Source organism: Mesoplodon densirostris, chromosome 18, assembly GCF_025265405.1.
Source record: "Mesoplodon densirostris isolate mMesDen1 chromosome 18, mMesDen1 primary haplotype, whole genome shotgun sequence".
Taxonomy (NCBI): domain Eukaryota; kingdom Metazoa; phylum Chordata; class Mammalia; order Artiodactyla; family Ziphiidae; genus Mesoplodon; species Mesoplodon densirostris.
The window spans coordinates 24,968,684-24,984,969 of NC_082678.1; the positions used below are offsets into that span (position 1 = coordinate 24,968,684).

General features: G+C 35.1%; 1 protein-coding gene and 1 non-coding gene across 21 annotated transcripts in view; both read right to left on the reverse strand.

The window, feature by feature from the left end:
* Positions 1-16,286, reverse strand: part of CEP112 (centrosomal protein 112) — a 419,667-nt gene that overhangs the window by 164,071 nt on the left and 239,310 nt on the right. The window lies entirely within an intron of this gene.
* TRNAE-CUC (transfer RNA glutamic acid (anticodon CUC)) lies at positions 7,962-8,033 on the reverse strand. Its single transcript has one exon. It is a non-coding gene; the product is annotated as a tRNA-Glu (tRNA).

Consider the following 16,286-nt stretch of genomic DNA (forward strand, 5'->3'; position numbering starts at 1 on the left):
AAAGTTAACATCCAAAAGCCACAAGGTCATTAAATCTTCACAAAAAATAAAAAGAACAAAAAAAGTTAGTTTTCCACAGGCACTGACACCACTTCAAACTGAATTTCAATGTTTGTCAATGTACATAAAAATATTTTAAATGGTATAATCGCTGAGTAGATACCGTTCTACCTTTCCCCACATCTAATTTTTTATCTTTAGTCTAATTTATGAGTGTATTTGTTATTTTTAGTGGCTGTTTGGTATTTCATCATTACAGTGTATCATAATTTACTTAATCATATTATTCTTGAATATCTGCCTTATTTCCAATTATTACTACATAGGCGACATCAGTGAATGAATTACAATATTTGGCTTTTAGGTTATAAAAGCCTACAATATTAGGCTTTTAGGCTCACAGCAGTCCTCCAAAATTATTTGGAGAAACTCTAAGAATAACTTTTAAACTTTTTTTCCAAATTGCTCTGCAGAAACACTGAACCCACTTCCAATGTGAACAACATGTATATGCGCACTTGTTCCTCCACACCCTTCCAGGGCTGCACTTCATCATTCTGTGTATTTTTATCAGTTGACTAGGTATGTAGTGGTAACTTAGAGGAAGGCATTTTAAATTGCTGGCAACACTGATATGAATTGGCTTCAATCCAATGGTGATTTTCAAATAGAAAAACTATGCTGAAAAATATATCAACTAATTATGGAAAAATAAACATTAAATGAAAAAACTTGATGCCAAAGGCTTCCCTTAGGTATTTAATATTTCAATCATTACCATGTGCTGATAGCTAGAGTGATGAAACTGCCAAGATCGATGTGGAATAGATGTGTCATTTTTCTTTAATATTATAAATAGTAAGCCATAAAACTTCATCTATGTGACTGATATGAAAGAGTAGATTTATTCCAAAAATTCAAAATCTAATAAAGGTTGTGTCTCTAAGAGACAAACCGTCAGGACAACTTTTAGTCAAGCTGACTCTCAATTAACAGTTTAAAAACATATAGACCAGAAAACGTGGGAGCAAGCCAAAAGTCCATTGACGGATAAATGGATAAGCAAAATGTGGGATACTATTCAGCCTTAAAAAGGAAGGAAATCCTGCAATATGCTACAATATATATGAATCTTGAGGACATTATGCTAAGTAAAATAAGCCAGTCACCAAAAGACACATGCTGTATGATTCTCCTTATATGAGGTACTTAGTCAAAATCATATAGATAGAAAGTATACGGTGATTGTCAGGGGCTGGGGGGTGGGAAGAAAAGAGAGTTATTGTTTAATGGGTACAGAGTTTCAGTTTTATAAGATGAAAAGAGTTATGTGATGGATGGTGGTGATGGTTGCACAACAAGGTGAATGTATTTAATATCACTGACCTGTACACTTAAAAATGGTTAAGATGGCAAATTTTATATTATGTGTATTTTAACATGATAAAAAAATTCATTACAAAAAACCCCCCAACAATATAAACCAGTTTCCTTAGAAAGTTAATGACTCTTTAAACCACCCTGAATCTGACAAGTTCTAGCAAAGGAAGAAAGAGGTTGAAACATCTTATAAAGGATTATGGATTGCCAGGATTATCATCCCAAACAAAAATTTTAAATGCACTTTATGAAAGCAAAATGTATTTAAGTTGAGGACATGTTCATGATTAAGAAATAATCATTTAGATTATTTTCAAAATTGAAAAATTATTCTACAGGCACTTTTGGAATAAAGACATTAACAATTTATTGATATGTTAGGTCACCTTTGTACATTCATAGAAAGTTTATGGGTAATCATCACCACAAGCTGAAATATTTTGCTTGTGCCTCTCTTTCATTTATAGTTATGTATAATTCACTATTTATTAAGATCTATGATGTGGAAGCCACTGTGATAAATGACTTCCAAAAAAAATCTTCCCTAAAATACTTTAGACTATAATACATAAGCTACACATACATGTACACACACACACACACACACACACACAAGGCATGAAGACAAAGGGCCATAAGAGGTCAAAAGAGGGAGCAGTTACTTTGAGCTTGGAAGGATTCTGGAAAACTGAATAAAACTGAATGCATCTGAGATGGACCTTAAGAGATAAATTAGCACCATCTGGGGACAGGGATAGATATAGGACATTTCAGGCAGAAAGAATGAGCCACATGCAAGAAGAAAAACAGAGAATTAAAGAGGAAGAAGGGAAACTCAGAAAAGAGAAACTTGGTGAGGTTATTGAAGGATTTCAAACGTTAAGCTACATGGGTTGGATTTCAGGAACTGAAGAAGCAGCGATGAGATTTAACTTGGCTGCTGGAGAGGGAATGGGGGCCAGTGAGCCAAGCGATGCCACTGCATTTGTACCAGGAAAGACGAACCTGGAGGCAGTTTACACAATGATTCGGCACACTCAGGCAAGAAGGCCAGCAGTGGGGAAAAAGTGGAACAGATGGGAATACAGTCTTAGAGGCAGAATTAAGAGAACTAAGCAGCTAAGTGCATATTGAAGGCAAGGAGGAGTGAGGCATGCTGGTGACTGAGGATGTTTGTTTCAAGTAGTTTGCCAGACTAGATACACCCTCATGACATGAAACATCTAGATCCTGTATAAAACTCAATGCTTCTTTCTTTGCTCATTGGAAGTAAGAGAAACATTCAAAGGGAAAAACAAAACAACAAAAACCACATACATGTAAAACTGCATGTGCCAGAAACAGGGTAATGAGCAGTAAGCACAATCAAAGGCCAGGTATCTTTGAGGGAAAATGTCCTCGTCTACTTTGCTGCTTCAAGGGAAAGCCATGTGTGAGCTGAACATGACACCACCGACCAAGGTGGGAGCCTGGAGCAGGACAGAGGTGGCTTCAGGTCTGTAGTGCTGATTCCCTCTGGGGACAAGCTTCTTCATTTTAATGTCTCCAGGTTTCCACAAATTAAGATAAACCAAATATGAGCTCCTAATAAAAAATTACTAAGTCCCCCCAAAAAACACCATTGGTAAGAGTCAGCAGAAGCAGATTCCCACAAGCAAGTTCGTCAGATATGGGAATTATCAGCAAAAGAATATAAAATAAACATGTGTTAAGTGTTTAAAGAAACAAAGGATGGAGTCACAAAATGAGTAAACCAGAAGAGATTAAACAAAAATTCCAAGCTTTGAGAAAGAACCAAACATATTTGCCAGAAATAAAAATTTTGTATAAAAGATAGAATGGATGAGTGAAGGCAGCTTGAACAGAGCAGAAGTGAGAAGCAGTGAAACAGGAGACCTTAATAAACTACCCACAATACAGCACAATAATATCAGAAAAACAATAGTGAGATGTTTAAAGCTACAGAAAAGAAAATAAGATCTGATATATACCTAGAGTTCCAGAAGGAGAGGAGAGAGAAGGGAAGATAGGGCAGATATGAAAAGATGATGACTGAGAACTTTCCAGAATTGAGGAAAAGCAAGAAATAGTGAGCAGGATAAATATCAAGCATGATGGAAAAATAGGAAATTAAAAAAAGAACAGGAAAGAAAGAAAGAAAAGAAATCCACATTTAGATACTGGGTAATGAAATGGCAGAACATGAAAGACAAAGTGAAAAACTTAAAAGCAGACAAAAAGCAGACAAAGTGGGTAAAAAACAGATTACACTCAGTAAGTGATATCCCAGTAGCAATAAGCACACCAAGTCCCAGATTTTGGTTTCTTATACCATGCTCCAGTGAAAGGAACCAGTGGTCCTTGGGCAAATGGGCAGAAAATACCTGAGCTGAGCCTGGAACACCTTACTGTCCTAGAAGTGCACACTGATGGAGCCCAAAGCCCAAAGCCAGAATAATGTGAGAAACTGGCATCAGATTCTGTCCCAAGGTGAAATAAATATCCATGAGTACACACTGATATAATGATTTCATTAATAATAAGGGAGAAGAGACAAATCTTCCTTGCAAAAGAATTCCACATTACTACAGAAGGGGATTTTACAAATTCTGATCATCAGAAGATCATCAAAAATAAGGGAAATCTGACAAACAATCACAGTGAAGAGGAGACTAGGGAGATATGATAACTAAAATTAATTTGATGTTCTGGGTGGAATCTTGGAACAGACAAAACGCATTAGGTAAAAGCTAAGGAAACCTGAATAAGGTATGGATTTTAGTTAATGACGGTGCAAAGTTGTAAGCAGCGTACTGTTCTAATGTAAGATGTTAATAAGGGGAAACTGGGTGTGGGATAAATGGGAGTTCTCTACACCTTATCCTCTCATTTTCTCCATAAATCTAAAACTGTTTTTAAAATAGTCTATTTTTAAAACTGGGGTCAAAAAGAAGCATAGAAAAAAGTGGGAAAGATGAAAAAAGTAAGATGGTATATCAAAAATCACAATACATGTAAATGGACCAAAATTACTAATTAAAAGAGTGTAATAGTTTAAATTTTTTAACACTAAAATTCATCTATGTTTTTTCTGAGGACAATGAAGACATGAAATTGAAACCAAAGGGATGAAAAAAGTTACACCAGTAAATTATTAATGAAAGGTAGTCTCAAAATAGAGTATCACTAAATGATTTTTTAATGTCATTCACCAGAGAGACACATCTAAGTTTGTACACATGTGATAAAACAACCTTAAAATATATACAAAAAATTTAACAGAACTACAGGGGAAAATGGTCAAATCCACCAGTCCAGTAAAAGAGTTCATCATACACATGCACATACACATGCCAAATTCAGGTGTCAACATATTGCAAGACACTGGTGGTATCAAAGATATTCTTTAACAAGATTGCAACTAAATTAAGAACCATGACAAAACAGCAACAACAAAACCAAAATAATATCCCATATACTTCGAAATTTAAAATATACACTTTAAATAACTCATGCTTCAAAATGAAGTTAAGATAAAAATTAAATGTACTTAGAAATAATCTCTGGAAGAAGACACACACACTTTTTACATCTGTGCTGTTTTAACTGGGAATGAGGGGGTTAGTGCTGACAGGGGTGCATGGGAGATATTTCACTCTATTTTTATGACTTTTAAATTCTGATTGGTGTTAACACATTTCCTAATCAAATAAATTCATAACATTTAAATTCTGAGAAATGATTGATAATGAAAATATGCCTTATCAAATCCTGAAGGATGAAACTAAAGTGAAGGAAATAGGTGGCCTTAACGTGCTACTTATTTTTAAAAGGCGAATTATTAGTGAAATAGGCAACCAATTTAAGGAATTAGCAAGACAGAACTATTTCTGGTAAGACTGATGAAGGAAACAGGAAAGAAGGCACAAATAAACAAATATGAGAGATAAAAATAAAGTATGGCAATATTATCTAGAAAAAAGAGATAATAACTAATATTAAAATTTAAGAACAACATAGTACAGGATCCATCACAGATCAAAAAGATAATAAGGTGATACCATAAAAATATTATGCCAATAATTGGAGATCCTAGGTGAAACAGATTCCTAGGAAAATACAGAATGAAGAAACAATCAACTAAAACAATCCAATTAAAGAAATTGAAAGAACAGTTAAGAATCTCTGACACTAAGAAAACACTAAGCTCAGATAATTTTATAGGTGAGTTCTAGAAAAATAACCCAGGAGAGCGATCATTCTGATCTTTTACAAACTTTTCCAGAGAATAGAAAATGAAAAATATACACTGAAACTATTTCAGAAGTCATAATATTGATACCAAAGGATGACAGGAATAGGAAGAGAAATAAAAATTATAGGCCAACTCAGTCATGAACCAGACATAAAAATCTCAAATAAATTATTAGCAAATCAAGTCCAGTAATGCATAAAAATAAAATATGTAATCAGCAAGTTGCAGAGAATGCAAGGGCAGTATAACCTTTTTAAAATTCTATAAATGCCAATAAATATCAGATTTAGATGAAAAGAAAAAATTCCTAAACTATAAAATTTTTCCAACACTGACTAGAAAAAAAATGCAAAATGTGAATCATCCTATAACCACTAAAAAAATTTAAATAGTAGTCAAAAATCTTTCCAGAAATAGAATATCAAGCCCAGATGGCTTTATTGGCCAGTTCCACCAAATATTCAAGAAACAAATAACTCACTCGTACACTAATTCTTTCAGAGAATAGAAAAAGAAGGTTTATTCAGCAACTCAAATTATGAGACTAGCACAACATCAATGAAAAACACATCCAAAAAAGAAAAATCTCAGGTCAATCTCTCTCAACAATTATTAGCAAATTGAATCCAATCATATTACATCATGAAAAAATTGGATGGTATATAATGTTGGTTTAATTTTAGACAATAACCTATAATATGATTCATTCCATTTATGTATTAAAAGAAAAAGCCTTATGATTATCTCAATACACAGAAAAACATCTGATAAAATTCCACCATAGAAACTCTTAGCAAAATAGGAATAGAAGAGACCATTCTTAACCAGATAAAAGTATTTACCAAAAACTCAGCAAATTTTATTCATTCTTTATTGTGAAGTTTCAAAGTAGCTCTTTTAAAACCAGGAAGAAGCGAAGAATGCCTGCTACCACTACTTGTATTCATAAGTGCATGACAAGAAAAAAAATATGAAAACAAAACTGGCTTTAATCATGGATGTTATAATTGTCTATTGAGAAAAAGTAAAATCAATGCACAAGTTACTAGAAATAATAAGAGAGTTTACAAAGGTATCTGAATCAAAGACCAATGTTTAAAAATCATTTGTAATTTTTATACACCCGAAAAAATTATAAAACACCGTTTATAGCTACGTATAACAAATATAAGTTTCTCAGATATGTCTACCAAAAGACATGCAAAACTCTGAAGAAAAAACTATAACCCTTGTTGAACGACATTAAAGAAACTCTAAATACCCGAGAGGTACATCACAGTGATGAAAAGTCTCTCCATCAGCTCTCCCCGAAGTGGTCTACAGAAACAATGCGAATCCAACTGAAGTTTCAACAAAAGCTTTCCAAAAACTTGGCAAGTGGGATCTAAAATGTACAGGAATGAACACAGTACCATGCTGTGCCTAAAGAAGAACAGGTGCTGTGGCATTCCACCCTGATATCAGGACCTAGAATAATGTTACTGAAATGAACAGTGTCGTGTTATCACAGAGGCTGGGCAGCCCAGAAACGAGCTCCCGTGGGGCAGGGCTGGCGTTGCAGCTCAGTGGGGAAGTAATGAACTAGTCTCAAAACTGTGCTGGGGTCATAAGTGATTCAAATGGGAAAAAAAGAAATCATATCCCCATCTTACACAATAGACAAAAATAAACCCTCTCCATTCCTAGCTACATGTCCAAGAGAAATAAAACATATCCCCACAAAAACGTGCACGGAATGTTCAAAGCAGCGTTATTCATAATAGCCAAAAAGTAGAAACAACCAAAATGTCCATCAACGGATGAATGGACAGATAAAGTCTAGTATATACAAACAACAGAATATTATTCAACAATTAAAAGGAACTGAGAACGAAAACACGCAACAACATATACGAACCTTGAAAACATAATGAATAAAATTGCCAGTCGCAAAAGACCACATGTTGCATAATTCCACCATATGAACTAGCCAGAACAGGCAAATCCAGAGACAGGATTTATCAATAGATTAGTGGTTACCTGGGGCTGGAATGTTTGGGGGAAACGGAGAGTAACTGTTAACGGCTATCAGTGTTTTGAGAGGAGGTGATAAAATGCTCTAAAATTGATGGGTGATGGCTGCACAACTCCGTGAATAGACTAAAACTCACTGAACTGTACACTTTAAATGGGTAAATTGCATGGTATGGAAATTACATCTCAACAAAGGATCATTTCAAAAATAATGCTTAGTGGATTAGAGACCAAATGTGAAAGACAAAATTTTTTTAAATATGGGAGATGGCTTTTTTTTTTTTTTTTGGCCGCACATTATGCGGGATCTTAGTTCCCTGACCGGGGATCGAACCCAGGCCACGGCAGTGAGAGCGCCGAGTCCTAACCACTGGACCACCAGGGAATTCCCTGGGAGATGGCTTTTTTACTTCAAGGTAAGGAAGGAATTCTTAAACATAACTCAAAGGGCACTAACTTGAAAAGGTTGATAAATTAGATAAAATATAATTAAGAAACTTCATTCATCAAAAGACACCACAAAGCTAATGAAAAGATAAATCATAACCTGGAAGGGGAGGTTCACAATATAGGTAATTAACAAAAGAACAGTATCCAGATTTTGTAAAGCATACCAATAAATAAAGATAAACAATCCAATAGAAAAATGAGGAAGCAACATGAACAGGAACTTCATAAAAGGCAAAATTTTAATGGTAAACATATGAAAAAGTATCCTACTTTATCACTCTTCAGAAAATGCAATATCATTTTACAATCACTATATCTGCAAAAATGTAGAAGTCTGACGGTACCAAATGTTGGCAAGGATGGTGCTCTTACACACTACTGATGTGAGTGTAAAGTTGTAAAACCCCACTGTAAATTAATTTGGCTTTACCTAGAAAATCTGGACATTTTCATAAGCTATGTCCCAACATTTTATAGAGAAAACTCTTCATGTGTACTCCAGGGACATGTTCAAAATATACATTGTAGCTTTTTAAAAACTACATAACTAGAGATGGCTCAGGTTTCCATCACAATTAATTGACTGCTGGTCATACAATGGGATATTATATCCAGCAAAATGAATAAACCAGAGCTACACACGACAATGAGTGAATATTACAAATAGAATGTAAGTGAAAATGCAAATAACAGATTACCTATAATATGTAATCATATTTATAAAATTAAAAAACGAGCAAAAGTAAAGGGTATGCTGCTTAGAGAACATACACGTGATGAAGCTGTACTGAAAACAACGTTAGGAAACTATCAACACACAAGAACAACGGCTGCCTCAGGGACAGGGATGCCAAGAGTGTGGAAGGAAAGAAGAATACAGTAGAGGTGAGAGTTTGAATAATAATGTTTTTCTAACTCTTAACACGGCTGGTTGGTTCATGACGTTCGTTTTGTTTGTATGCATTAGTACTGAAGTGTTATTTATGACATATATTCTTCGTATGTATCAAACACAACATAATAAATAAATTTTAAAAGATGTTGCAGGGGTTTAAGCCCAGGTGGCAAGGAGAATGCTTCTAACAAGGAAAAACTTCTTGTTGTTAAAATAAATTTTAACAACACTTATTTTAATATACCCTCAATTTCAATCATGTCTTCAAATACCACATTGTTTCCTTATTCTTTACTTTTTTTTTTTTTTTTTTTCGGTATGCGGGCCTCTCACTGCTGTGGCCTCTCCCGTTGCGGAGCACAGGCTCCGGACGCGCAGGCCCAGCGGCCATGGCTCACGGGCCCAGCCGCTCCGCGGCATATGGGATCCTCCCAGACCGGGGCACGAACCCGTATCCCCTGCATCGGCAGGCGGACTCTCAACCACTGCGCCACCAGGGAGGCCCTATTCTTTACTTTTATCATGAAAAAAAGTTAATTTAAAATATTATCTTTTCTTTAGAACAACATTAATAGTTCTAGAATATATTTGAACACTTTATGGTTAATATTAAGGCCACTAAACATTATTTTAAGCCACACAAAATTGATCAAACATAATTTCTCTATTTTCATTATGCTGGACACAATAAATATATCTTTGGATTTAAGCCTACAGGTTAAAGAAAACACATTATTTTAACTTATGGTCTTTTAACCTTCTAAGATTATTTTATAAGTATCATATGCAATAGAATGTTCTCTTTTTGTTGTAAACAACTCTCAGAAGAACCTTAGCATAAAAGACAGTTTAACTTTGTAAGAAAACACTGCTTTTGTCTCCCAAAGAAAAAAGTATCAAAAACAATGATAGACGATTAGTGTGTTTCTAACAAATTAAATACAATAATTAAAACCAATCAGCTCTGCTCTGAACCAGGACAACTGGTGTGTAATGAACACCATGGTTCAGGCAGTCGTAGGATCAAACAATATGGATTAGGGAGGATTAAAGAGAAACAAAATGGTAAGAAGTCAGGATCAGGAGGTTGGAATCTAGTATGATCTGAAGCATAGGTGCTCACAGAATGGTAAGCATCTCTAGAGGACTCTTGCGTTCGTTGACTTAGGTCTCAGGTCTTTCGAGACGTTTGATCCTCAGGTAGTTAGTTCAGAGCTCTCTGGTCAGCTGTGTCAGTCACTGGTTGTCTGTCCATCTATGAGCCCATCCATCTCAACGGCCATTACCTCATCACATCCTATTTTAAGGAGCTGGGTTGTCTATATCTATTAATGATCCTCAGTGTCCATGTCTGAAGAGCTGTGTTCTCACTTATACACAGGGCTTATCAATGAAGCAGAATCCTCAGAGGGGCTGCATTTCAAGAGAACAGCCCATGCCCCTCAGTGCCTACTCACTGGAGGTGTCCTGCCACAATCAAGGGTGAGGAACCTAAGAACCGGGCCCTGACGCCATCCTCCTGCCTTCCATGCACGTTCTCTGTCTGGTCACAGAGGTTAGAATTAGGACAGAGAACAGTATGGAAGTGTTCTTTTGCTTTGGAGTCTATTAATAAGTAGGAGTTCATTATATAACTTAGCTTTATTTATTAATATATTTCCTGTTTTAAATGTGCTTTATGTAAACATTTAAAATTTGTCCTCAGTTAGATGTCTCTAAACCTTCACTGAGCTCTTTGTCAACAGAAAATACTGGAAGATAACTTTCAGTGTTGGCAGCTGCCAGCTTACGAAGGAAAAGGGAAAAACTTAACCCATGGATGTTTTTTAAAATAATTTTGTGGGGAAAACAACCTGATGACTAGTAAGATTTTTGTTAGTTATGATTATATAATCTAAATATATAATATAATTGCTATAAATTTATATTATTATATATTTTATTATTAAATATTGTATTTTAAAAATTAAAATACAGATAATAGATCCTCTCTGTTATACTCGGTTATTGATCACTCCTTATGTCAGTTATTTTTGAAGCAACTTCAGATCTTATTCTTCTAGAACTTTAATTTTACTCCAAATGTCTCATTTTATTTTTGAATAAAAGGAATACCTTGAATGAAACGTGAATTTGGGGGATTTGATTAAATATATAGAATTGATGTGAAAGTAGATATTCATACTTCAAGGAAGGATAGCATCTATATTAAAAAGTCAATACAGCAGAAATAAACACAACACTGTAAAGCAATTATACTCCAATAAAGATGTTAAAAAAAAAAAGTCAAGAGTGGGATATATTAGAAAAATGCAGTTGGATCAACAAAAAATAATATTTTGGAAATATCTATACCTATTTTACAGACATTAAATTTCTACCAAGCATAAAACTATATCTTACATGAGATCCAATGTTGATTATAATTTAAAACCTGAAATTCATCTAAATAGTTAAAATAAAAGCCTATTTTACTGTATAATTATATCCTACAACATTCAATATATCTTTTAACATATTTTGGAAATTAATGATTTCAAATTAAGCCAAGTATTATAAAATTACTTTACATGTGAGTTAATTTTTTTTCCTGAGTTTTAGAATAAAAGTTTATATTTTTTAGTGTTTTTATAGGGCTAAAAAGCTTTTAAAGTGTGTTCCCATAAGCCATAGGAAAGACAGGTCGTTGATAAAAGCAGAAAAGAGAAACATTAAGAGATTCAGGGAAAGTCACATAAAAGTCTGGGTAAGAAACCAGGTCTTCAGATTCCTAGGGCAGCATATTTCCTATTTATAACCTGCTGCATCTAGGCTGCAAATAGAACTTTCTTGACTCATAATGCCTAGGTTCTGTCAAATGGAAAACATTTAAAAAATCCCTTCAATGACTCAGAGATATTTAGAAAGAAGAGTCAGCAGATTTACCTTATGGTTATTCAAAGATTTCTCTAAGATCCAATATGCATGTTTAGGATATTTAAAGTACATTTGTGTTTCTAGACTCTTGTTCTACAGTTATTAGACCCAGTAATTAAAAATATAATCATTTGCCCACCTTGCAGTTCAGGAAAAATATTACCTCTGCAACTTGTAAAGGTGAGAAAGGAGTTTAAACTGCCCCAAATTCCAAATGAATAGCTTCACTCTGGAAGGAATTCTATACACAAAATTAAAATGTGGTATCGTTGATCACAATGACACTACTAAGTTACATGATGAAGGAGAGGATAGAGCCTAACATATAGGAAAGGCAAGAAAAACTTTAATTTGATTAAAACTTTTTAGAACAATTAATACTCGGTTTTGGAACATACTACAAAGGGCTTACGTCAAGAAATAAAATATATTTTTTACCTGCAAAAGAAGAGAGCACTCTAGGTGGAGAATAAAAAAGAAAAAAAGAAATAGGGTGAAAGTACAAAAGAAAAGCACTCATTAATTTACATGCCTATCTGGAGAAAAAAAACTTCAAAAGGAGAAGCAGAACATATAATGAGACACATAAACTGGCAAATATTATGTCTGCATTTGTTTTTTGTGAATAATGATGATACTACTAAAAATTCATAACTGATATTGAAATTTATAGTTCTATTCTAAAAGAACCACCCAAATCATCTAATTGAAAATAGGTCTTGAGGAAATTGAGTGAAAACCAACAGCAATTTGCTTTTAGGTTAAGTTACAATTAATAGGGAAGAAAGGAAGTTCACATCTCATTGGCCTGTTTTGGAAACTTGCAAATGAAATGTCTTTTACACTTAAAATGACTGTGTATGAGCATTTATTTTATAGATTAGATATATTAATAATGAACAGAAGCACAAAATATAAATATGTATATATTTTCTAAACTCACATGGAATTATAAAAGTGGGAATAGTCCCCTTGAGAATTAGGACACTACAAAGACACTATCTTCAAACAGCACTTTTAATAATCTCATCTTGAGAATGCAAAATGAAGTATTAAAGAGCAAACACGGACGTATTATCCACAACTCACTTTGGTACAATATCAGGGCTAATGAACAGGAGGACCTCATGTCGGGAACATGTTATTTGCAGCATCTAGAAACACTTAAAGCATTCCTTTGACAGAGTGTTTCCAGGAGCGACAGGTAACCTATTTGGCCTTGGAAGAAAAATAAAATTCAGGCTAGGTTCTTCTTCACTAGAAAACTTCTTCTATAATGAGTGACATTCAAGTAATCGGAAAGCAGATTTTCAGCATTCTCTCCACTTACTATACTTCCTTCTTCCAGGAAAGCAAAGAACCAGTTTTCTGCTGGTTCTCTATTAGCCTCTCTATCCAAACATTCTATATGCATTAAGGTCACAAGAGCCCAAATGTTATACTAGTGCCATTAAGAAAACACTAATTACTGTGCTAATAACCAGGTGACTTGACTAAAGCAGGCTATTCAGAAGTTTTGGCTGCTTAATTCAATATAAGAAAATCTAGAACACTCTGAGCTTTAAACAATGAGCCAACGGAAGGAAGGGCCGCCTGTCTCCGGTGAAAGTCCAGGCTGCCTGCCGGTCTGCCGCTGTCTGAATGGACACGGTGTGTGCTCTCTTATTCTTATTGTTTCTAACAGCATTTCCTCCCAGTCATGCATACTTTTGTGCATTGTGTGCACTACATACAACCAATTCTTTACATCTACACAGAAACTAAAGCAGAAAAATGACGTGATAGGTTTTAAGTCAGTACCATGTAAACACCAGGATTTCTAGCTTAATATTCCTGTCCTCTACTCACTGCAGAAAATAGCGTAATTCTTGGTAGATCTACTTCTAGGAATTTTGAAAGAAGCTCAAAGTACCCTTTTAAAGCCATGAAGGCATCGGTAGTGAATATCTCCACACAGTAGCACAGTATCCTCCTATGTCAACTTGACCTTAAAAGACAGCTTTGAGATGGAAGTACAGTTACTGCCAGGTGGGCCTTCCCAAGATCTCTTAGGTGTTCGAATACCTGTATTAGTAGGTGTAGGGTAGAGGGTCAGAAGAGAGAGGGAGATTACCTCACTGTTAATCCATCCCACTCAGGAAAGCATCCTGGATGATTCTGATGTCCACACAGCAACCCCAAGAAATGGTGAAAAATAACTTAATTTACTATAATAATTTGTACTTTTGTGCATGATCTGCTACTTGCTGCTTTTACTTCTCTATTCATAAATGAAATCACTTAATATAAAAGGAAATTGTATGTGTAAAGCCAATGCAAATAACTAGGGAAAAATGCACTAACTAAATCCAAGGTGATATTCTTTGCCTCTGCTTATAAACATAAGCAGAGGCAAAGAATATCATTGTTAATTTTTTCATAATTTAGGCTTTTCAGTTTAAAATTACTTTCAAACATTTTTATAGGTTTTTTTTTAGCTGAGACTCAATAAAAGTATAAAAAAGGTTGTTCTTAAATATATTCAAGTGTATATTCAAAAGGTATACATAGTTCTATCATAACTGGCATACCGACATTAGAAACAGGATTCATAACAATGATATAATATAAAAATAAAGGCTTTCAATGAATTTATAGATAGATCTTACTATCTTACTAAATATAATGCTAAACTCTTTTCAACATTATATTCTTGCATCTGGTAAAACTAGACAGTTATGAGATCTCAGTAAAGTTATACATCTTAGGCATACAAACACAGCCTCAGGCACACTGATCCTAATTATAACACTTTAAAAAAAAAAACTGAGGAACAAAGGCTACCTAGGGTCAAGATCATGGATACCAATAGTTTTTCAAAACCCAAAGGAAAAAGTGTTATGAGTAAATTTAGAGATGAACATCAACAAAAAATAAACGTTTCAATTCGCTTAACATTTTTTTGATAAATATGTGAATTGAGTTTTTTCCAGTAAATACTAATCAATATCCAATGGATTTTAAAACTGATGGTTTTGTTAAGAAAAATGTTCTACTCAATTTAATGCAGAGCTCCTCCCAAACCACTCTGTAATGAAAACGTCCATGTAACCATCTATAACTTCCACTAGTCAGTATCCAAGCTCCCAAGGCCTGTTAAACTCTTGGTACTCTTGGTAGCCGACTATGTTCTCAGCGCAGCTGAGAGCTGACAGCTTATAACACCGATGATTTACGAGATTATTTTCCTTCTTGTTAACCTAAAAGGTTCAGCAAACCTTCCTACCTTGTCTCCCAGATTCCACCTCAGGCACAAGCTCGCACTTGCCCCGTCCACTCACCTGCCAGTCCCCGTTAAGCAAGCGCTCACCTACAGGACACGTGCCAGAACATAGCTTGCCTCCAAGCCAGGCTCGCAGCCACGGACCTTGGTTGTGGCCTGTCAGGATCAGCTGCCTGACTAATCCTCCGTGTTACCCTCGATCTCGGATACTTATTTGCTTCATAATCTGACATTTGGATTCCTGATTTCATGCATATTTCAAAATTAAGGTTACTACTCACTCCCCAAACCTGTTGTCATGATTAGATTCTTGACTTTATGTGATGACATCCTTTTTTTTTTTTTTTTTTTTTTTTTGCGGTACGCGGGCCTCTCACTGTTGTGGCCTCTCCCGCTGCGGGGCACAGGCTCCGGACGCGCAGCCCATGGGCCCAGCCGCTCCGCGGCATGTGGGATCTTCCCGGACCGGGGCACGAAACCCATGTCCGCTGCATCTGCAGGCAGACTCCCAACCACTGCGCCACCAGGGGAGCCCGTGATTACATCCTTTTAATCTCGTTTTAACTACCTGGACTTTTGAAGACCTTTTCCTGACCTCTTGATCTGACTTCATTCTCCTAAAACTGATCTACTTGAGTTTCTGACCCTCCCAATAATTTAACAGTCCATGTTAATACCTAGCTACCTAGGTTTCTGGTCTCCTTCCCCTGTGTCTTCTAGAATACTGAAAATACTAGATTTATTCTCAGGCCATTTATTGCAACATTTATCCCCAAAGAAACCAGCAAACCCTAAGAAAGCATTAGGATGAAAAGAAATACCTGCAAAGTGTTGAAACAGAAATGTATGTTGCTATGGATACAGAACTGTATTTATGACCTTAATTTTATTCTATGCAGTTCCAAAGCAAAGCAGCCAATAAGGAGGTAGGAACTTAACTAAAAAAATGTGATCAAAGAAATCAGAAAGTACATTATTTTTATTAGCAGGAAATTAAATAAAGTGGTTTTTGTTTGTTTTAATTGTCCGTTCAGTACGAGATGACTTGAATGTCGGTATATGCCATATACTAATTTCATAAGTCAAAAGGAAAAAAATTTTCCCAGTTCTGTATG